The sequence below is a fragment of the Vombatus ursinus genome, unplaced genomic scaffold (assembly GCF_900497805.2).
Source record: "Vombatus ursinus unplaced genomic scaffold, bare-nosed wombat genome assembly UNPS02010320.1, whole genome shotgun sequence".
Taxonomy (NCBI): Eukaryota; Metazoa; Chordata; class Mammalia; order Diprotodontia; family Vombatidae; genus Vombatus; species Vombatus ursinus.
In genome coordinates, this window is record NW_020950098.1 from 2,870,234 (window position 1) to 2,893,007 (window position 22,774).

Consider the following 22,774-nt stretch of genomic DNA (forward strand, 5'->3'; position numbering starts at 1 on the left):
GAACTACCCTTGGTGTTTGTAGTCTTCTAATTCACATGACAGTTTCATCTTTACATAACCCCAGCTGGTTGGTTTTTCAATTGTTTCTTATTCTTTAAGCACCATTCATTCCTTCTTCAAATATCTGCAAACAGCTACGTGTAAAAGGACATTGAACATACCTGAGGTTCTATGTTGCTCTAACAAATACATTCATTCTCTTATGCATAGGAACTGAATCCCTTAATTCAGCCTTGCAAACAAGAACCCTATGCTTAGCAGGCCTACTAGATTGTACTAGCTCACCTTCTACTCTCCAAAGCATTGTTATTGTTGTTGTTCATCTTGAAGAGAACCAATGACATCAGAAGTGTGATGTCTTGACTTGCAGGTAAATGGAATTTAAGTGGGCTGAGCTGCACAAAGTCATCAGCCGCACTCTCTCCTCCAGAGTCATCAGGGTCCAGTGGCAAGACGTAGGACAACTGGCAATGGCCCCCTCTCCAAGACATATAAATATCATGAAGAATGGAATTAGCTACCATCATTTGCAAACAACCTACCTGCAAAGTATTTCAATAAATGTTACCTTAGAGAAGCTGGGCCTGTTTAGAAGTCTTACACTGTAACACCTGAGCTCTTTCCTTGCTTTAATCTGCTTATTTTGTGATTTGGAGCTATACAGTTTTATTGGAAAGAGTGTTTATAATTTTCTCACAGCTACATTTGACATTGTTATGAGGCTCCTCTAATAGTTGGAAAATGACCATCCTAAAGATCAAGTCAGGTAGTGAAGGCTGATTTGCTGCACTTCATTTTTTGCTGTGTGGTTAATTTTCACCATAGACTGTCAGAACTGGTGGCTAAAGAAATGAGAAGCCAGAGAGCTCTGGATCAATCAGTTTCTGACATCCTGAAAACTCTTTACCTTTCCTCAGGTTTCTATACGATGGTTCAGTGGAGCAAATGATGGCTCTGAAGTCATAGGGCATGAATTCAAATAGTACCTAACAGTACCTGTGTGACCTTGGGCAAATCCCTTCATTTCCTTGGGTCTCAGTTTCTTCATCAGTAAAAACAGAAATGGTGTTCTAGATGGCATCTGAGGCCCCTTCTAGCTCTCTATCTATGACTTTACAATTTTTGTGGCGTTGATCATTTTAGGGGGTTGTTATGAATAAATTGGGGAGGAAGAGGCGGGGAACCTGTCATTTAAGAGCATAAGAACAGACCAGTGAGCAAACTCCCTTTACCAGTGAAGAATGATTTCTTTCTTTATTTTTAATTTCTTTTTAATATTAATTTTTTTTAGTTTTCAACATTCACTTCCATAAGACTGAGTTTTAAATTTTTTCCTCCTCCCTCTCCAAGACAGCATGCAATCTGATAGAGGCTCTACATATACATTCCTATTAAACATATTTTCACATTAGTCATGTTGTAAAGAAGAATTAGAACCAATAGGAGGAACCACAAGAAAGAGGAAACAGAACAAAACAGAAGAAAAAAAAAGAACAAATAGTATGATTCTGTCTGCACAGAATGGCTTCTTTTAACTTACAATATTGGGAGCCTTGGAGGCACTGAGAAAGTGAGAAAATTACCCAGGGTCCCACAGCCTGGCAGGATGTGAATCCAGGGCTTTCTGGATTCCAGCCCTTCATCCACTACTCCATGCTGCCACCAAATACAGTGTGACTACGTATTTATTTAGAAAACGTGGCTTAGACAGTTCAACTCCCTGCCTTCCTGAAGAGCTGGCCCATTCTCTTAGCTTGATGACAATTGACCCTTTTCTTTAAAACCTACAGGGAAAGGTATCCCACAACTACTCTCAATAATGCATTACAATAATGTATTGCTTCACAGCCCCCTCAGGAATGTCTTTTAATGTCTCGCCCCTAATCCTTCTTGCTGCAGATTAAAAAAAAAATCATATAGTTTACTTTCAGTGGAAATGAGCATCAGTTCTCTACTGCAGAGATATTAGCTCTCCAGGGCTGGGAACCAGATTAAAATGTAATAGGGAAATATTTAATAAAATGAGTAAAAATACAATAAAACATAGATAACATTATACTTTAAAACTAAGTTAATATGTAGCCCACAGGGATCTGTATGTATGGATTAGTGGCCTTTGAGATTGACATCACTGTTCTATTACACAAATAGTATCTTTTCAGATATTCGGAAACTTGTTCCAAAGCTTCCTTCAGCATCATACCTCAAAACCTTTGTTATTCCATTGTTTTAGTTGTATCTGACTCTTCATGACCCCATTTGGGGTTCTCTTGGAAAAGATGCTAGAGTGGTTTGCCATTTCCTTCTCCATCTCATTTTACAGATGAGGAAACTGAGACAAACAAGGTTAAGTGACTTGCCCAGGGTCACATAGCTAGTAAGTGTCTGAGGCCAGATTTAAACTCATGAAGATGAGCTTTTCTGACTGGAGGCCCACGATTCTTCCCACTACACCACCTACTTGCCCAAAAGCTTAAAAGCCCCAATTCATTTAGACTTCCTCTGTATGACTTATTCTCCAAAACTTTATTCATTTTCATTCTTGTTTTCTCAATTTTTTCCAAGTCTAAGTTGAAGTCTCCAAGTTCCAAATTTAAGGAAGTTCTTTACACTCTCCTTAAATGGTGGGCTTGAAACTAAGCATCATCCTCTAGGAAACACATAGCCATATTGACAGTGTGTTGTTTCTCAGGATCATAGTTTTAAAGCTGAAAGTTACCTTGGGGTATCCTAATCAAACTTCTTCACTTTAGTTCCTACATGTGAAATTCCTATTTCCTTTAATAGTATTCTTTAAAAAAATTTTATCTTTAATTTAATTTTTAATTTATATTTAATTTATGGAATAAAACAAGCATTTCCATACCATAATATGATTAAAAAAAAGATGATTGCCCATGTGACTGCAAATCTATTATGTACAACTTGCTATTCCTTTTAAATAAATAATAAAGTTATTACTTAAATTTATTTTTTCCCCTTCCCCTCCCCCCACCCCAGAGATGGCTACGATTAGAAGGTATATATGTAAAATTATTCTTACTTAAAATAGTAAATACTTAAAATTATATCCTTATTTTTTAAACTCAGAGATGTTTTATTTATTATGTCATTAACAAACTACAGCAAAAAAAAAAAAACCAACAACAAAACCAAAAACTCAACCTCACCACCCAGTGCCTCAAATGAAATCATATTCATTCAAGACCACATTCTACAAGGGCTACACAGTGCCCATGTGACCATCAGCCTTCTACCCTTCCTTAGTTAATACATATGGGGCACCGCACGGTTAGCTTGCTATGATTTTACATTTTGTTTGTCTTCTTTTCCCCAAACCAGCTGTTTTTATTAATTGTGTCGTGGGACATATGTGGAAGAGCCATATCATGAAGGATTGCCTTTGGGGAAGTCTACTTTAACTCACAGAGACTGCCATGTATTACCTCTATCCAATTCTATCTGTCCCTTCCCAATTCTTCTATCTAATTCTACCGGTCCCTTCAGGCCTAGCTTGTCACGGTGCCAAAACATTGCCCTCTCTCCAAAGTGATGGTAGATTGAGGGACGATTCCAGAGCAGGAGGGAAAAGATGATAAGTTATGAATGTGATAAATATTAATGTATTTTAAAATGTTTTAATGGCAAACAATATGTGACATAAGATCATAAGGATCTAAGGCCAGAAGAGACCTCAGGGACCATCTGGCTTAATCCCTTCATTTTTTAGATGATAAAACTCGGGGCCAGAAAGGTCGCACACCACCAATAAGCTGAGCCGGGATTTCAAGTTAGATCTTCTGAGGCCAACTCTGTTGCTCTTTGCCTTAAAGTCCCCCGTCCGGAATTTGTACTATCAACATATTGCTATTTGAACCATGTGGTTACCTAAGAAGGAAATGGGATCCATGGAAGAAGGGAGAGGGGAAGAACCCTGGGGGAAATGTTAGGAAGAGGAAGTTACGTGAAAGGACAGAAGAGGTATTTCCCGAAACTGAGGCTTTATAGAGAGGCTAAGGGAAAAATAAGATTAGTCAATCCATTATGAAAAATTTGGGAGAAAGGAATAAATATATAAAGCATTTAATAAGTGCTTACTATGTATGAGGCACTGTGGAAGGACCATGAATACATATACAAGAAAAAAAAAAGGTAGTCCCAGTTCTCAAGGAGCTTAATATTTTATGGAGGAAGACAGTCCCTAAAAGGGAGCTGGAATGAGGGTGATACTGGGGGTGGCACGGCTGCTGGGGAGGAGATAGAGAAGGCCAGAGAGCTAAGGATGGAGTCAGCAGTAAAGAGATCATGGATGGCCTGGGGAGCTCCTGAAATAAATGGTGGTTCAGGTCAGAGACTCACGAATCAGAGGAGAGGTCTCTAGGTGAAGAGGCATCACTAGGGTTAGAAAGCTGTTGGAGAGGAGCTGGAAAGTCCACTCAGAAAACCACTGAGAACAAGATAAATAACACCCATGCTTTGGGAAGGGGCTGGACTAGAAGAAACTTGATATCTTCCATTCAGGCATCCTTTGATCTTAAAGATGGGATAGAAGAGAGAGAAAGAAGACTGGAAGAGTCAACCTTCTGGAAAAGTAAATCTGGAATGTGCTTTTGGGCCAGATAGCTCAGCTCAGAGAAACTGAGTGGGGGCAGAGTGTCCAAAATCAAGGAAGAGGGTTATTTCCTGTGTGTGATATCTAGGGGAACTTATATTGGATTGGATGACTGCTCAGAGAGCAATTTTGATTAGAAATCAAAAAGATCCTTCTCCATGGACCTTGTGAGTTGGAAAAAAATGCCTCACCTAATCTGTGGAATAAGCTAACATGAAAGAGAAGAGCAAAAAGAACAGTGTGCAATCTGTAAATATATATATATATATATATATTTATATATATGTATATTGTATACATATATGTATACAATAAAAACAAAACATGTCACTAAAACTTAGAAAAAACCCAGTGACCTAAAGGTCAGGGACGAGAAAGGATGTTATTGTTTATCCTTTCTTTTCAAAGAGGACCAATGACATCAGGGGGTGATGTCTTGACTTTCAAATGAATTTGATTTAAGTGAGGCAGGGCTGTGCAAAGTCATCAGCCTCTCTCTCTCCTCCAGAGTCAATGGAATCCAGTCTGGCATAGAAATGGGCACATGGATTGAAAGGGAAATAAATGGTGGCATGATGACATGGTCAACAAGCATTTATTAAACACTTAGGATGTGCCAGGCTCTGTGATAAGTGCTGGGGATACAAAGAAAGGAAAAAAACAAAAAAAGGTAGGGTTATCCCTGCCCTCAAGGAGCTCACATTCTAATGGGGGAATACAGTGTGTAAATAAATTTGTGCATACAAAATTGTTGTTGTTCATCTCTCATTCTCGAAGAGGACCAATGATACCATGAGGGTGATGTCTTGGTTTGCACCCAAATTGGATTTAAGTGAGATGGAGCTGTGCAAAGTCTCAGCCTCACTCTCTCCTCCAGAGTCGTTCATTGAAGTCCAGTGGCGAGACAAAAGTCATACAAAATCTATAGAGAGTAAATAGAAGGCAACCTCAGAGGTGACAGCACTAGCCACTGGGGTTGGGGGGGGGGGAAGACTTGGAAAGACAGGATTTGAGCTGAATTTTGAAGGAAGTCAGGGGAACTAGGTGAGGAGGGAGAACATTCCAGGCGGAGGGGACAGCCAGTGAAAAGGCGCAGAGATAGAAAATGGAGTGTAATGTGAAAAGAATACTAACTAGTCCAGAATATCTGGATTGTAGGATGTATGGAGAAAAAGGAAGTATAATAATTGATTGAAAGGTAGGAAGGGGTCAAGTTATAATGAACTTTAAGTACCAAAAATAAGACTTTATATTTGGTCTTGGAAGTAACAGGGGGCCACTGGAATTTCAGAAGGGGGAAAGGGATTGACATTGACCAAGGTTGTTTAATGCTTGAAATACATGCCAAAACGTATAATGGAAATTTTCTAATTTAACTTAACTGTGTATTCCTCATCTTCCTAAATTCTATCACACTATAGTAAGAATTTCCTAATTTTTCCTAATATATACCTCATACTCCCAACTTCTGTCACACTGTAGTAAAAATTATCTGTATAGTGGGAGGCTGGTATAGCAGAAAGAATGCTAGATTTGGAGTCAGAAAACCTGGGTTTGAGTTCTAAGGTCTTCCCCTTACTTCCTGTGTGACCTTGGCCCAATTGTATTACTCTTCATCTTCAAAAGAAAGGTCTATACAAGACCTTCAGATGATTGTTAGCATCTCCTCCAGGTCTAAATCTTATCAAACCAACTGTGTTTGCTGTATGTACTAGAGAAGACTGGTTGGAACAAGGGATGCCAATGTGGGGCAGTGTGAAATTGTGGAAAGAGTATGTGGGAAGACTGTGGAGTCTAAGGACTGGGTTCAAATCTCACATTACCTGTGGCAAGTCAGCTTCAACTCTTTTGGCCTCAGTTTCCTCATCTGTAAATGGAGGGGGTTGGAATTGTTGGCCTCTGAGGTCTCTTCTAATACTGGATCTTTTTATCATGTGAAAGGCTATGAGCACAGGGGTATCGTTTTCACATGAGTGTGATTTCCAGTGGAGAAATCCTAATTCTCTGTTTTATTGCCAAGAGGTAGGAGCAAAAAATATTACCCAAATCAAACTGCACCCATTGGGATAACCTTTTGTCTGAGGTTTGCCCCCAGGTAGTGCCCTGTTAATTTTTCATTTAACAAATATTACTGAGCTTCCATGTGAAAGGTGCTATAGGTAAGCCAAAGATGAATAACCTTTCCTCAAAGGGCTTACAGTCTGGAGGCATTATAGACTGAGTATGAATTCCATCTTCCACTTATAGTTGGTTTGACCTGGGGCAAATTCTTTAATCTTCCTCCTAGCCTGTATGTTCTTTTATAAAATGAGCCTAAATCAGTGGTCCTTAACCTAGTATCTATGGGGGACCCATGAACTTGGATGGGAAAAAAATTACATTTTTGTTTTCATTAACCTGTGGTTTCCTTTGCATTTAAAAACACGTTTATGAGAAGTCTTCACCAAACACTTCACCAGACTTCTGGGGGTGTCCATGTCACATATGAGAGTAAGAATTCTTGAGTGAGATGGTTTTCTAGGCCCCTTCTAGCTCTAAATCCTATGATCCTAACAGGGAAAAAAAGACATTGGCAGAATATCTGTAATATAAGAGAGGATATACTTTGAACATAGAAGGTACCCAGTAACTATTTCTAGGATGAAGTGTCAGAGTCGTGGTTAAAAACAAGAAGCTATGTATAGGACCTCAGAATAAGGAAAGATCTCTTCTAGCCAGAATGATCAAAGATGGCTTCTGGAGGAAGTGGCTTTTGAGGCTGGCTTAAAGTAGAAGCAGAATTGTACCATGGACCTCTTTCTCCATGAAGGATTCAACTCTACATCCATGAAAGATCTAACTGGTCTAAAGCATATTAATCTCGGCTTTCTCTGAACCCCAAACCTACGTATCATTTGTTACTTGGATGACTTATTTTGGTTTATTCGCTTACTAGGCCATAGATAGAGCACTAGCCCTGGAGTTAAGAAGACCTGGGTTCAAACCCAGCCACAGACATTTGCCAGCAGTATGACTGTGGGCAAGTCACTTAAACTCTGTGTGCCTCAGTTTCCTCAACTATAAAGTTGTTGTGAGAATCAAATGAGATAATTTTTTGTAAAGGATGTTGCAAACCTTAAATGCTAATGATGGTTGTTCTTTTTATTCTTCTTCCTCTTCCTCCTCCTCTTCTTCTCCATTTCCTCTTCTTCTTTGTAATAGTAGCAGTAGTAGCAGTAGTAGTAGTAGTAGTAGTAGTAGTAGTAGTGATAGTAGTAATTTATAGCCAACCTTGAGCCTTTTGTATCAGAACACATAAGAAACACAAAATCATTAAACCCATGTTTCTCAACCCAATTAGAGTATGCATTTCCTTCAGAGTACATTATTTATGTGACTTTCCTTGGACAGGTCACTCTTTGGGCCTCAGTTTACTCATCATTAAACTGAGTATGTTGAAACAGATATTCTCTGGTTCATTCTGGCTTTAAATCTAATGATAGCATCCTGTGTTTTTATGTTTCTTCGCTGCATCTAACACATTGTTAGGCACATAGCACACGCTCAGTAATGTCCTTCTGAATTTTAGGCAAGTTTTTTAAGAAGCTGGTATATACGCAGCCTCTTGTGCAATGTTCCGCAGCCTTCCATAGAGACCATCTTGTGACATTTCCCCGTTGCCATGGGCTGGTAGATGGCTTCCTGTCTTGTACATTGAAACTTTCCTAAGGTTGCGATGGCTTTCATTGGCTTTAGCAGCATTTCCTTCGTTGCAAGAATCTTCCTATGGAGTTGAGATGTAGTGTCCTTTATTCTCATCCTTCAGCCTTTTCACATCACAACACACTGGAGGCACAAAATCACTAAGTGCTTTTTAATCACCATAGATTTGCAAGACTATGTCCTAATGACGCTTCCTGAAGGGGATCATTACTTTTACAAAAATGTTTTCCTATGAAGTATTTGAAAAAAATGAGCTAATGAATCCTGATATATCCAGCCAAATAGAATTCCTACCCTCTTGGAAGTATTGTCAGCAAACTGTTTCTTTTCATAATGGCCAGTGGCTACCATTGTCCGATGCTTATATATTCAAAGACCATGCTGTGTGTCCATTCTAAATACCTTGCCCAGAGTTCTTAATCTTTTTTGTGTCATGGACCCCCTTGGCAATCTGGTGAGGCCTATAGACCCCTTGTCAGAATGTTTTTAAATGTAAAGGCATAAAATAAATTACATAAGGTTATAATGGAAATCAATTATATTAAAAATAGTTATAAAGTATTTAAAAAAACAAAAACAAAATCAGGTTTATGTATACCACTTTAAGAATTACTGGTCTAGTCTTACATGGATGTACCCAAGAGCAATGAAGTAGAGGGTGGTGGCAAGAATTAGCAAATGCATGAAGTCCGCAAGTAGTTTTGAACACTGTTACAAAAGTCAAAAATAAAGTTGATGCCAAGTGACAGTGAAGAACTGGTGATTTTGTTCAGAAAGAGCCGATATAGGCTTGTCTGAGAAAACAGGGTCACAATGACATTTACACATTTTTTTTAGATCCCAGAAGTATTAGAAAATTGACCTGGAGGATTTCGAGAATGTTTGTTTGCTGTGAAATAAGAGAAGAATTTAAACATTCAATGTCATCCTGTTTGTTTGCTGTGAAATAAGAGAAGAATGAAAACATTCAATGTCATCCTGTAAGTTGGAGTGTTTTCAAAGAGGCAGGAGTGTAGCGGATTAGATTGCTGTGGTCCATTGGGCACATCTAACCATTTACTAGTTGTGTGATAAGTAAGTTATTTAAATCTCCCAGGCCCTCAGTTTCCTCATTTAGAGAATAGGAATAATAATAACTGTCTTACCTAATAGAAGAAAAGAGCCATGCAGACTTTAAAGACCTATTTAAATGAGTTATTATTTTTGATACTTAAGCAATGAAATGCAGATGAGGAGAAATGTGTTATGGCTGTTTACAAAAACGTAGTATGAAAAGGGAAAAATGGTAATAGTTTAATAAATAAATGAACAAATCATGTCCAGCAATCATCTTTAAAGAACTAGCTTACTAAATTATTTGAGATGGTTAAGGTGGTAGATGCAGTTCGCTTTTAGCATTTTAATCAAGCATCTTGAGAAAATCTGATGAGAAATTAAATTCACATAGATGAGTGCTGTCTTACAAATTGGTTGTTATCAAAGAGATTATAATAGTGTGAAAAAGAGTATTGACTTCTTGAGGCACTCCATTTTTATGCTAAAATTTGTAAAATGCAATCCCCAGATGTATGTGCCTGACAGAAGACTTGTGTTTTATTTCTGAGTATTTATGACCCATCCCACCAGCTCCCATTCTGAGGCTCTGGGCTCCTGATTAGTGAGAATTCTTCATATCTAGACTGACCCAGATACCATCTTCATGTCATACGTAACACTCCTTTCCCCTTCCTCCTTTCAATTTTCCACCTCTGACCCTGGGAAACCAACCCTACCATTCCTGGAAATGGACATGTTAATCAATTACCTTATGGCTTACCATCCTTCTGACTTCCTAGACCAAAACATGCCTTCTTGGCTACAACTCTCTCATATGTGCTATCTTCTCCTAAGAGAATATGTGCTACTAAGGGCAAAGACTGTTTTGTCTTTTAAATTTGTATCTCCAGCACTTAGATAATCCTTGGCACATAATAAGCACTTAATAAATGCTTTTTCGTTCATTCTTCACCGTGTTGAGGATTCTAAGTCTCCTCAGTCAAAGCTAAAATGGAAAGAGTTGTAAAGCAGGAAAAACTCAGAAGTGAAAGAGATCAGAAATACATACACACACACACACACACACACACATATACATATATAATGAGAGTTTGAGGGAGGAAGATGTCAGTCAATCAATAACCAATAAACATTTACTGAGCACCTAGTATATGTCAGGAAGCGAAGAGTAATGGATAGTTAGCCTCTGAGCCAAGAAGACCTAGGTTTAAGCTCTGCCTCTGGTATATATTGGTTTATATGACCTTGGGCAAGTGTCTTAATGCCTCAAGCAACTCAACTAGAGTGTAAATTGCAGAGCAGTTGTGGATCTTAATTGCTAAAGGGAATTCACCATACAAGGAAAAGACGAGTATAATTCCTCCCTGCCTTCCCTTCCACTGCCCCCAGATGGGCCAGGCACTGTGGACACAAACACCAAAGTGAGACATCCTCTGTCCCCAAATATCTTACATTCAATTAGAGGTATACAGAATATCTACAGATAAGGAAACCCAGGAGATAGACACAAATATATACGTAGTGATTTGGGGGTGAGGTGGGACGGGGACACTAGAAAACCAGGAGAATAGAGAGGCTTCTTGAAGGAGATGGCCATTGATGCTTTGAAGTATGTGATAATGGAAACAAATTGGAATTATAGAATAGTGAAATCTTGAAAGCAGAAAAGGTGACTTGATTTAAAAATACATGGAAATATTATTTTTCTTTTACCCATTGTTAAATCAGTGACTACTAGTCTAGTCTCCATTTCCAACCTATTTCTGGGTTTGTGCTAACAGGACTATTGAGAGGTGTGTGGAGAGGACAAGATCAGGCGATATCTAGCAGTCCAGTTTGTAATGATGAGTGTATGAAAGGAAATAATGTGAAGTAAACTTGGAAAGGTTGGGACTAGATTGCGTAAGGTCTTAAATACCAGGTTAAAGTACTCAGATTTAATCTTTGAGGAAGTAGGGAACCATTCGTATTTTTCAGCAGAGTTCAGATTAGGAAGAATATTTTGACAACTGTATAAAGGATAGTTTAGAGGGGAGAAAATAGGGTCAGGGAGATGAATGAGGAAGCTATTACACCAGTCCAGACAAGAGGTGAGGAGGGATTGAATGTGAGTGGAGTCAGTGTGAGTAGAGAGGAGGAGACGTGTGAGAGATGTTGTAAACACAGAATCCCTAGGACCTGGAAACTGATTGGATATGTGGAGAAAAGGGAGAGAAAAAAGTTGGCTGGGGTTTTGAACCTGAGTAGCTAGGAGAAGGATGGCACTATCAGTAGAAACAGGAAGCTGGGGGATGGGGCAGGGTTGATTTTTGGGAGGTGATGCAAATTCCATTTTGGACATATTAAGTTTGGAGTGTCAAGGACATCAAGGTGGAGATATCCAGTAGGTACTTGGAAATAGAGGACTGAACCTAAAGGATTTTATTGGAGCTAGGTATACAGATTTGGCAATTGGGGCAAGGACCATTCTACCTTTTTTTTTTAATCTCTGGAGTCTATTGTAGTTTCTGGCACATAGTAGGTGATCAATAAATGCTTGTTGATTGACTGATTGATTCTTATGCATAGAGATCAAAGCAGTGGGTTAGATGACCAAAGCAAAGAAAATAAAGAAAAGTTGCATGTAATTTTTTTTTTGGTAAACTGAATAATTTTTGAAGTATTGGTTATGTACAATTTTAAAAAAAAATGTCCATTGTTGAATATTGGTTGCAAAAACCTGTTCATAATGTCTCCATCAAGGATGTTCTCAATTTGTATGTACTTGACTCTCATAAAGAATGTGTATAAATAGGAAAGTAAGCATATAGTTTGGTAATTATTGATCTGTTACTCACCTTTTTGGATATTAACAAGGTTTGAGATTCTTTCCCCAGCTGTCAATGTCTTCCTCTCCTTCATATACCTTTTATGTCAATCTCTCAATGCCCTCCCAATTGTGTCACCTCCAGCACAGATCTACTCTATATATACTAGGTTTAATCCTGCTGCTTTTATGGTCTTCTCTAGTTCCATTTCTAACTTCTCTATAAACTTCTTTGGGACTGTAATGCTAAGATCCAAGTATGATGGTTCCATTTTCCTTGATAGAAAAAAAAAAAACAGTTTATTGAATTGGTTTTTACAGTTTCCCTCCCCTCATTTTTCTTATATTTGTTGTTCTTCTTTCATTTTTTATCTTTGAACATCTTTAGTATTACTTTTTTTTTTAGTATTACAATACTTTTAGTATTGGATTTTGTAAAGTTTTTTTTAAACTTGTTTTCTCTTCCAGTGGTTTTCTGTGCTCTATGAGATGCTGTTGCTTATAATCATCATCACCCTTCTTCATATGTTTTTATAGATGTTTATATTCTAACTTGGTGTTGTTGCCTTTGGCAGCATCTCTCTCTCTTTCTTGTTAGATGTTTGCTAACTAAGATGCTTTTCATCTCCTTATCATTGGTTAATTTATATTAGTTCAACTGAATGAAATTATTATAGTCAGTGTTGATGTCATTTCTGTTGTCTATTTCCCATTTTTTATTTTAAATAACATGTTTAAATAATTCAGGATAGAACAATTTTAATTTTGCACTATGTCTTTTTCAATATTTTTCTTTCTTATTGTTTTTTTTTTAAATCTTGATCTCAGTTTCAATTAGTAAGTGGTTTGATTATAAACAAAGCAACCAACTGACAAAATAACTCTCACATCAGTAACAATAACATATTTTCCATATTTAATATAGTCTCTTTTTTCTTTTTTGAAAATGTAGTAATTTTTATTCTTTGTCATAATATTTGGAGTTGGCCATGTTAAGTGACTTGCCCAGGGTCACACAGCTAGTAAGTGTCAAGTGTTTGGTCTGAGGCCGGATTTGAACTCAGGTCCTCCTGTCTTCAGGGCTGGTGCTCTATCCACTGCGCCACCTAGCTGCCCCCTTTTGTTTTTTTAAAGGAAGTAGTTGTGATGGCAGAGATAAGACTTCTATATAATCTACATGTCCTTGGCCTATCTAATTTCTTTCACCTGAGCTATATTTCATATTTTACATATATATATGTGTGTATATATATTTCCCCATCTTCAACATTTCCCACACTTTCATTGAAGTCACTAATTAGCAAAGTGTATTTTTTTAATTTGTAGGGTCTTACTAATTTCTTAGAATTTTTCTCCCCTGATTTTGGCACAAAAATTGCAATTATTTTAATGGTGGTCTTTTTGCAAATATACTACAAAATATGATGACCAAATGCTCCCCCAATAATGTTTCTTATAGTCTTTGAGAATGGGATAAAACCCACATTGCCAATTCTTTTTTGTTTGTTTGTTTGTTTTTTAATTTATTTATTTTTAGTTTTCAACATTCACTTACACAAGATTTTGAGTTCCAGATTTTCTCCCCATCTCGTCCCTCCCCTCACCCCAAGATGGCAGGCATTCTGAATACCCCTTCTCCTAATCTGCCCTCCCTTCTATTTCCCCCCCCCCTCCCCCCGGCCTTATCCCCTTCCCCTTCAATTTTCCTGTAGGGCAGGATAGATTTCTATACTCTGTTTCCTATACATCTTATTTTCAAGTTGCATGTGAAAATATTTTTTTTTAACATGTGCTTTTAAAACTTTGGGTTCCAAATTTTGTCCCTTCCTCCCTCCCCACCCACCCTCACTGAGAAGGCAAGCAACTCAATATAGGTTATACATGTGTAGTCATGCGAAACACTTCCATAGTAGTCATGTTGTAAAAAACTAAGTCTATTTCCCTTCATCCTATCCCACTCCCCATTTATTCTATTCTCTCTTTTGACCCCGTCCCTCCTTAGAAGTCCTTGCTTCTGATTACCCCCTCCCCAAGCTGCACTCCCCTCTATCATCCTCCTGCTCTCTTGTCTTCTTCCCCCCTATTTTCCTGGATTGTAAGATAGATTTCCATACCCAATTGAGTGTGTATGTTATTCTATCCTTAAGCCAAATCCAATGAGAATAAGATTCACTCATTCCCTCTCACCTTCCCCTCTTTCCCCTTCACTGTAAAAGCCTTTTCTTGTCTGTTTTATGTGAGATAATTCACCCCATTCTACCTCTCCCTTTCTCCTTCTCTCCATATAACCCTCTCTCACCCCTTAATTTTATTCTCTGGATATCATCCCTTCGTCTTCAACTCACCCTGTGCCCTCTATCTATCTATCTATACATACATATAATTTTTCCCCTCCAACTACTCTAATACTGACAAAGGACTCATGAGTTACAAATATCATCTTTCCATGCAGAATGTAAACAGTTCAATCTTTATAAGTCTCTTATGATTTCTCTTTCCTGTTTACCTCTTCATGTTTCACTTGAGTCTTGTATTTGAAAGTCAAATTTTCTATTCAGCTCTGGTCAAGAATGCTTGAAAGTCCTCTATTTCACTGAATATACATTTTTTCCCCTGAAGGATTATGCTCAGTTTTGCTGGGTAGGTGATTCTTGTTTTTTCCTTTGCCCTCTGGAATATTATATTCCAAGCCTTGCAGTCTCTTAATGTAGAAGCTGCTAAATCTTGTGTTATCCTGATTGTGCTTCCACAGTACTTGAATTGTTTCTTTCTGGCTTCTTGCAATATTTTCTCCTTGACCTGGGAACTCTGGAATTTGGCTACCATGTTCCTAGGAGTTTTCCTTTGGGGATCTCTTTCAGGAGGCAATCTGTGGATTCTTTCAATTTCTATTTTGCCCTCTGGTTCTAAAATATCAGGGCAGTTTTCCTTGATAATTTCTTGAAAGATGATGTCTAAGCTCTTTTTTTGATCATAGCTTTCAGATAGTCCAATAATTTTTAAATTCTCTCTCCAGAATCTATTTTCCAGGTCAGTTGTTTTTCCATTGAGATATTTCACATTGTTTTCTATTGTTTCATTCTTTTGAATTTGTTTTACAGTGTCTTGATTTCTCATAAAGTCACTAGCTTCCAATTGCTCTATTCTAATTTTTAAGGAAGTATTTTCTTTAGTAAGCTTTTGGATTTCCTTTTCCATTTGGCCAATTTTGCTTTTTAAGGCATTCTTCTCTTCATTGACTTTTTGGACCTCTTTTGCCATTTGGGTTAGGCTATTTTTTAAGGTGTTATTTTCTTCAGTATTTTTCTGGGTCTCCTTTAGCAAGCTATTGACTTGTTTTTCATGATTTTCTTGCATCTCTCTCAGTTTTTCCTCTACTTCTCTTACTTGCTTCTCAAACTCCTTTTTGAGCTCTTCCATGGCCTAGGACCAATTTATATTTTTGTTGGAGGCTTTGGATGTAGGAGCTTTGACTATGTTGTCTTCTGGTTGTATGTTTTTATCTTCTTTGTTACCAAAGAAAGATTCTATGGTCTGATTCTTTTTGTGCTGCTTGCTCATGGTCCCAGCCAATTGCTTGAGTTATAAACTCTTTGTTAAGGTAGGAGTCTGCTTCTAGTGCGGAGAATGTGCCTTCACACGCTTTGGGGGTTTTGTGCAGCTGTTTTCAGAGATACTTCTAGGGACCTGAAAATTTTTAGTTCTTCCAAGGTGCTATGATCAAGGGTGAGGTGTTTCCTCCTTTCCTGGCCTGTGCTCTGATCTGTGAGTGACCACAAACACTCCTTTCTGTCTTGGAACTGTGAGGAGGATTTCCTCTCCATAGCCACTGCAAGCTCCACCATGCCAGCATTCCTCCTTGCCCCAGGACAGCCACCCAGAACTGTGATCCAGATCCAAGCACAGGGAAAGCAAGAGAATCCTGCACCAGCAGTGAGATCCCTGCAATCCCCCTGTGATCATCCACTGGATTCCCCCTCAGTCTGTGGGCCAGAAGCTCTGGAGGCAGCTGCTGCCCTGGGGCTGCAGTCAGCACTGGGACTGGAATCCCACCATGCTTCTCTCTCACCACGGCAGAAACAGACTTTTCCTACTGACCTTCTAAGTTGTCCTTGGCGTTCATGGTTTGAAAAGTCTGGAAACCACCACAGTTGCCCACAATTCAGTCCTCTGAGGTCTGCTCCAGGTTCGCTGCGGCCTATGTGCCCTTGCCAAACTGTGCTCCTCTCCTAGCCCGGTGTAATATACCTTTCTGATCAACCATCCAAGTTGTCTTGGGCTGGAAATTTCTTTCACTCTGCCTTTTTTGTGGGTTCTGCTGCTTTAGAATTTGTTTAGAGCTATTTTTTAACAGGTATTTGGAGGGCTTTGGGAGAGAGCTCATGTAAGTCACTGCATTTATTCCATCATCTTGGCTCCGCCCTCCCACATTACCAATTCTTTACTCCTCCAAGAATATTTGGAAGTAATTTTTTCCATTTAGCTTCAAATTTTTTTTTCACAATTTTTTCAAATTCATTATTTTTTCAAAAGAATGCCCACATTGATATGATTTAGCTCCTCTAGCAATATATCTGCTTGCTAGGAGTACCCGCAGTCCCGTTTAATTTGATGTGGTTCTCAGCATCTTCTGCCTCCTTTTCTACTGCTCTGTCAATGTAACTATAAAAATGGAAAGGTGGGGAGGGTAGAGGGAGACACAAAACTGAAGACCATTTCACCCCTTTGTTTCCTATGTTATCATGACCAAAAAAATCACCAAAAACCAAAACCAAAACAAACAAACCAAAACCTCCAGAACTTCTTGACTAGATGACCCGCCTACTGGTAACATAACTCTCAGTACCTAGGTAGGTTGGTCTTCAGAAAACAAATTCATTCCGTTACTGAGGCCGTATGAAGCCATACATGGAATCTTTCTAGAGTGGTAGAACCTGTTAGACCTTGTGCTATGCTGGTATAGCCTTCAAGAATCCAGGGTAACCTGCTTGCTACAATGAGGCATGTAAAACTTTCCTCCTATTAAGATTTCACTGACTTTTGGGGGCTTTCCTTTCAAAGAAGAAACAGTGTTTAGATACAAAAACCCAGACAAGTATTTTGCCGGCATCTGAGCCTGGCACCAGAGGGATTGGGGGAGGGGTTCAGGAACTCTTTCAGTTTTGTTTTTGCCTGCTAGGAAGTATGAAGAAGAGGGATGTCCCTTGGGGGATGAAGAGTATTCTGCCGACAGTTTTCACTGAAATAATTCAGTGAGGGAGAGCCAAGATGACAGGAGATGAGAGAAGACAGCAAGAAGTGTCCTGGTTTCCTGCCTTTTCTGGAAGAGGCTAAGCTATAGGGTAACTGTATCTCCATGATCTCCCTGGGGCTGTGCCTTAAGATGGCTAACTGCATATATATACATGAACTGGCAGCCACAATGTCTAAGGAGAAGAAAATATTCCCCTAAGGGATTAGTTATGGGGCAGAAGGTAGGGTAGCTCTCCTGTCAGAAAAGTGGGACATAACAGTTCTTAGGATCTTTCTTGGGGCCAGAGGATATAGCAAATGAAAAGGGGGCATTCTCTGAAAGGGAGGTATTTGATCATTGTAGCCCTGGGGAAGAAACAAATCAGATCTGAGTATACTTAAGAGTTAAGTGGTGAGAGTTTCCTATGTGATTTTTGAGCTTCATTCAAATAAACGTTAACAAAATGGAGTAAGGTGGTGATGTTACACTGGTAGGATTCTCTTAATACTACCTGACAGCTGCATATTCTGGGCACCTGAATTATGAGAAAGGTGTTAGATTGGAAGGAAGGTCTTAAAAGGAGCTAAATATAAATATTTATCTCTTTGGCTAACCCAATTCTCTGGCACTAAAGTACATCCTCATTTAAAGGTAAAAATATAAAGGAGGCTGAGATTTGGGATGACCTAATAGAAAAAGGGTTTGAAATTCAGAAAGAGATTTACATGAGCAGAAGACAGGACAAAGTATCAGCATTTCATATAGCACCATCATATCGTTAGCACAGTCTGACCATTGAGTAATGGTGGTGTATTATTTAGGATATCCTAGGAATCTTATCATTATCAGTACCCTATAAGAAGAAAATAGATACCTAGAATATTCAATTATGTTCATGTGGAGACATTTATTTTAACCAAAATAGAACACATATCCACTTTGATGCCAACGGATTGAGATTTTTTTTTTTTTCGAATCAATATGGAGTTTGTGAATGAGTTGGAGAATGCTCTACCATTAAATTTGGAATGTATGAAGTTATTTTAGATGCCAGCTCTAAGGTTTTACTGCATTGGAGTGAAATTATATGAATAATTCATGTAGTTCTAGAAATAATAATCAAATATTCAAGACAATGATGTATTGTTTGCTCGAGCTAATTGGGGATTTGTTTTTCTGAAATAATCAACTTTATGGTTTTCTGGTTCTTGTTGCTAACTTTCAGCAGAGTCAGGATTTTGATGAGGGATGTAAAACAGATGTTCGGTTGCTATTGAATAAAGTGAGTGGAATGACGCTGACAGGCAAAGAAGTATGCACAGCCTTCTTGTCATTTTGTGAATGGATTGTGAAGGATTTATTAATTTGCTTCTCTCTCCACTGGAGCTGATGCTTAAAAATATCTGGCATGTTGCAAGACTCTTAGAATGAGGAGTAAGGTCAAGAGAGGTGGCCAATTGTTTTAGAAGGGAGACACCAAGGTTCATTAAAAATGCAAATATTAACTTTTGTTTATTTTCCCCCCTGGTAGCCTTAGAAACAATCTTGCCTCTGATGCTTTCTAGACTGGCCTTTTAGTGGAGTGTGTGATGTAGGAGGACATGAATCCATCTGTCTGAGATTCCCTTCTGTCCCTGCCCATCCTCCCCCGCCCTCAACCCCCACCCCCACTTTGCATTTTATCTGTAATCCAGCACCTTCCTGGTTGGGTATATTTGTAAATGTCAAATAGGTCCTTTTTGATTCTAGAGAATCGAGTTCGTTTCTACTTCTACTACCTTCAAATTGAAAGTCTTGCCTTTCTGTTTTTTTTTTATTTATTATGATTATACTTATTATTACTATTACTGTTTAAGGAGTTACTGTATAGGATATATGTGTGTGTGTGTGTATATATCTATATATATATAAATGTGTGTGTGTGTGTGTGTGAACACACATACTCCAAGCATTTAGACTTGCATTATATGCAATGCAATAATGCATTATATGCATTATTAGAAGCATAAAGGGGAGGGAGTGGGGCGGGGATAGGATGGGACAGGGGAAGTCTGAATTTGCTAGCATACTATATATGGCCCTTTGCCTAGCTCCACAGCTGCTCAGTGCATAGTAGTAGATCTTAGTACCGGTCCTCTTTGACACTGTTCAAGGCTGGTGTGTTTGCTGCTGCAGTTCAGGAGATCTTACTTTCAAAGCCATCGTGATTCTGCAGGGAAGGGGGCAGTGGAGGGGAGTAGTAGTTGTAGTAGTGAATGACACAGCTTCGCGGGATGACACGAAGCTGATCTCTGCATCAGGCAAGAGGAATTAAGCTTTGTCACTCCCCACTGGGTCCACCTTTCTCCTGGTATGTGCGCCTGGAATTCATATGCTCCTGCCGCATCCCGCCGAGCAGAACCCTGAGTGCACTTGACCACTGAAGGCTGGCTGCAAGCAAGAATGATAGCTGTCTCTTTTAAATGTCGCTGTCAGATTCTGAGGAGGCTTACTAAAGGTTCGTGCTTTTCTTTTTTCTTTTTTCCCCTTTAATTCCTTCTCTGACTCCGTTGCAGCATTCCATAAACACAGCTTGATGGTTTTTACTTTCAAATGTGCCTGCCTTTGGAATTTATTGTCAGGCAACAAAAGAACTTCGTGAATATTTATATTCCATATAAATATCTAGACAGGTAGGGTCTGCTTTGCTCCCAAGTCCTTAAATGAGTCCCAGGCTGTGGGCACGTTGCAATAACAAAGCTTGATTGTGATTTTTAAATGACTTCATTCATTGCATGAAAGAGAATTGGTTTCACTCTGGGGCTGAAGTTATTATGGGATCTTCGTATTTTTGCATGCCTGTTACCGGGTCAGTGGAAGTCATGCATGTGTTGTATTCTTCTGTGCTCTCTCTGCATGCTACACCTTACTAAATGCAGGCAATGGAGTCAGAAAGCTCACAGCTGGTGAATTCATTGAATGATTGTTTAATGTTTTTAATATTTACCATTCCTTGGGGCTTCTCTCTACTTGCAGTACTTTGATATTTTAGAAATACTGGAATTACTGGCAGACAAATCTAGCTTTTTTGATTGTTCTGGGCCTTAATGATATTGTAGCAGTGTAATGTTTAATTGTGAAGGGTTTTTTTATGTGAAATTATTTTCTTTACATTGTCATTAATATTATAGACTTTGGTTTTCTCTTTTAAAACTTTAAAATATCCAGAACATGTTTTTCTTTGAAAATCTCTCCCACCACACCATCATTTTACTTCTGCATATATACTGGTAGAAAATAAGAGAAGAGTTTTTGAAATCCTAGCTTTTAAATGCTGTCAACTCCCCATTTTTCATCTACAGATTAAAATTTATGGTAAAAACTTTGCTCTTGCAGTCAGATTGTGACTGCAAATGCCTGGGCTTTTAGACCTGTTATATACTGTAGTGCCAAGTAATTAATGAATGTAATTATACTTGAGAAGCTGTGAACCTATAAATATGTTAATAGGCACTATTTCTATCATTTTAGCTTGACACGTCAGAGTTCTTTGATTGCCAGCAATGGAGCTGAAAATGCAATTAATATTTTATTTGGCAGAAGAATGAGTAGGAAACAAATCGTGAGCAGTAGATCTTGATTCAGTAAATGGGAGAGACAATAAAGAGCTAGCTCAACTGTTCTGATGGATCTGCAAGTTGTTTAGAAAGGAGTTTGAGCCCTTTAAAAGGCACTTTGGGTGAAATATGGGAAAGACTAAACATTTGAAAATAGGTAATACAACTGTGGCAGTAGGTTCTGTTTTTGAAATTTGGCTCATGCTATTGTTCAAATATCTCATTTCTTATTTTTAAAAACCTTTTTTTAAAATAAAAATTATCATTCATTTTATGTTTTGTCTTTATCCTCACACTATAGAAGCAAGTCTTCAAAAAGTAAATTTTTTTTCCTTACCCAATTTTAGCATTTAAGCCTAGTTATTTCAGTTGTGAAAGGCTCTGGCTGGTCTTACATATAACTGCCTCTGAAATAATCATTATTTCTGTATTTATAGGATCTAAAATTCTTTTACGTTTCTGCAGAGTGGAGTGGAAACAGACAATACTCAATTCTTTGTGGGTTCTTTTTTTAAATTTCTCCAGCTCTCCAGGTAGTATGGAAGCGTTGATCTCCTTCATTGGGGAAAAGTGTGATTTAAATGTGTTTACTAGTATATCTAGTAACAGTCTAGATAAAAGAGAAACATATTGATAATTTCTTTGTAGGTGCTAGTTTGCATTGTCCTTTAAAATCTTTATATCTGATGTTTCTCATTTGGTGTTTACTTTAAGACTTCCAATTAACAATTTAATAAAAGTCCAAGAGGCATCAATTAGCAATAGCTTCTTCACAATTACAGTATTTTCCACCCTCTTCTTTACTGTGTATGTGTGTGAATACCATAACTATTAGAAGGGTGTGTCTTGTGTGTGACTTAGCTTTGCTATGTGTAGATTCATGCAGTCATAAGTTCAAATCCAACTAAATCTGACTAAAGCCTGTTATTCTAAAATAGATAAATTGAGTTCCTGTTGTTTCATCACTTGTGAACCTTTATATTAAGTCCTTAATATGAGTATAATAAAAACCAATGGCCCATTTTAAAGATAGATATGTGGTTATGAACTGAAATGTTCCTGGCTCAGAATTATTTCAGGGTGGGTGGGGGAAAAAGACAAATTGGGAAAACTGAGTTGATTAGATCAGTGGAAGTCTTTATGATTTCGTTGGGAATGAGGGTATAATGTTAAATCCCTTCCTTCCCTCCCTCCATGGAAACACAAATTTAACTCTAACTTGGGTCTTCATTTAAAAAAAAAAAACAACGAAACAAAACACTCCCACAAATGCTTCATTTTAAAATTATTTTCTTGCTTTGTGAGATGATTATCACTTGCATCAGAATACATTAACTGTATCATCATTTCAGCACTTTTAAAAAGAAAGGGATGAATGAAAAACATTGATGATTAAAAGAAGTCTGTGTTCTCCCAAGGGGAAAAGCAGTTATGGGATTTGTTACTTTGGTGTGTAGATGTGAATTTTTTGTTTCACAATCCAAGACAGAGACCATTATACAATTACATGAGGCATGCATGTTTTTAAAAGAACAGATTTTCATTTAGATTATTACTTTACAATAAACATGTTGCTTTTTAAAAACAATTACCAATATGGAAGTTCATAATTTTTTAGGCTTATAAAATATTGGATGAACAACAAAGCACCTGAGACCACATACTGGAAAACAAACCCACCATATTGTGATGTGTACATATTCCAGGAGGAACATAGCACTCCCAGCCTGGGGAATAGAATCTTTTTTTCAGGTGACTTTCTCAATTTA

At 38.1% G+C, this 22,774-nt stretch overlaps 1 protein-coding gene across 4 annotated transcripts in view; it reads left to right on the forward strand.

Annotated features, from left to right (window-relative positions):
- GRIP1 (glutamate receptor interacting protein 1) overlaps nucleotides 1-22,774 on the forward strand; it is a 790,436-nt gene that overhangs the window by 414,019 nt on the left and 353,643 nt on the right. The window contains exon 1 of one of the 4 annotated variants that reach the window (XM_027854161.1): nucleotides 17,446-17,518. The exons of the other annotated variants lie outside the window; for them this stretch is intronic. The gene's annotated coding sequence lies outside the window, so the exon portion shown is untranslated. Of the gene's footprint in view, nucleotides 1-17,445; nucleotides 17,519-22,774 lie in introns of those variants that run through there. 4 annotated transcript variants of the gene reach the window in all.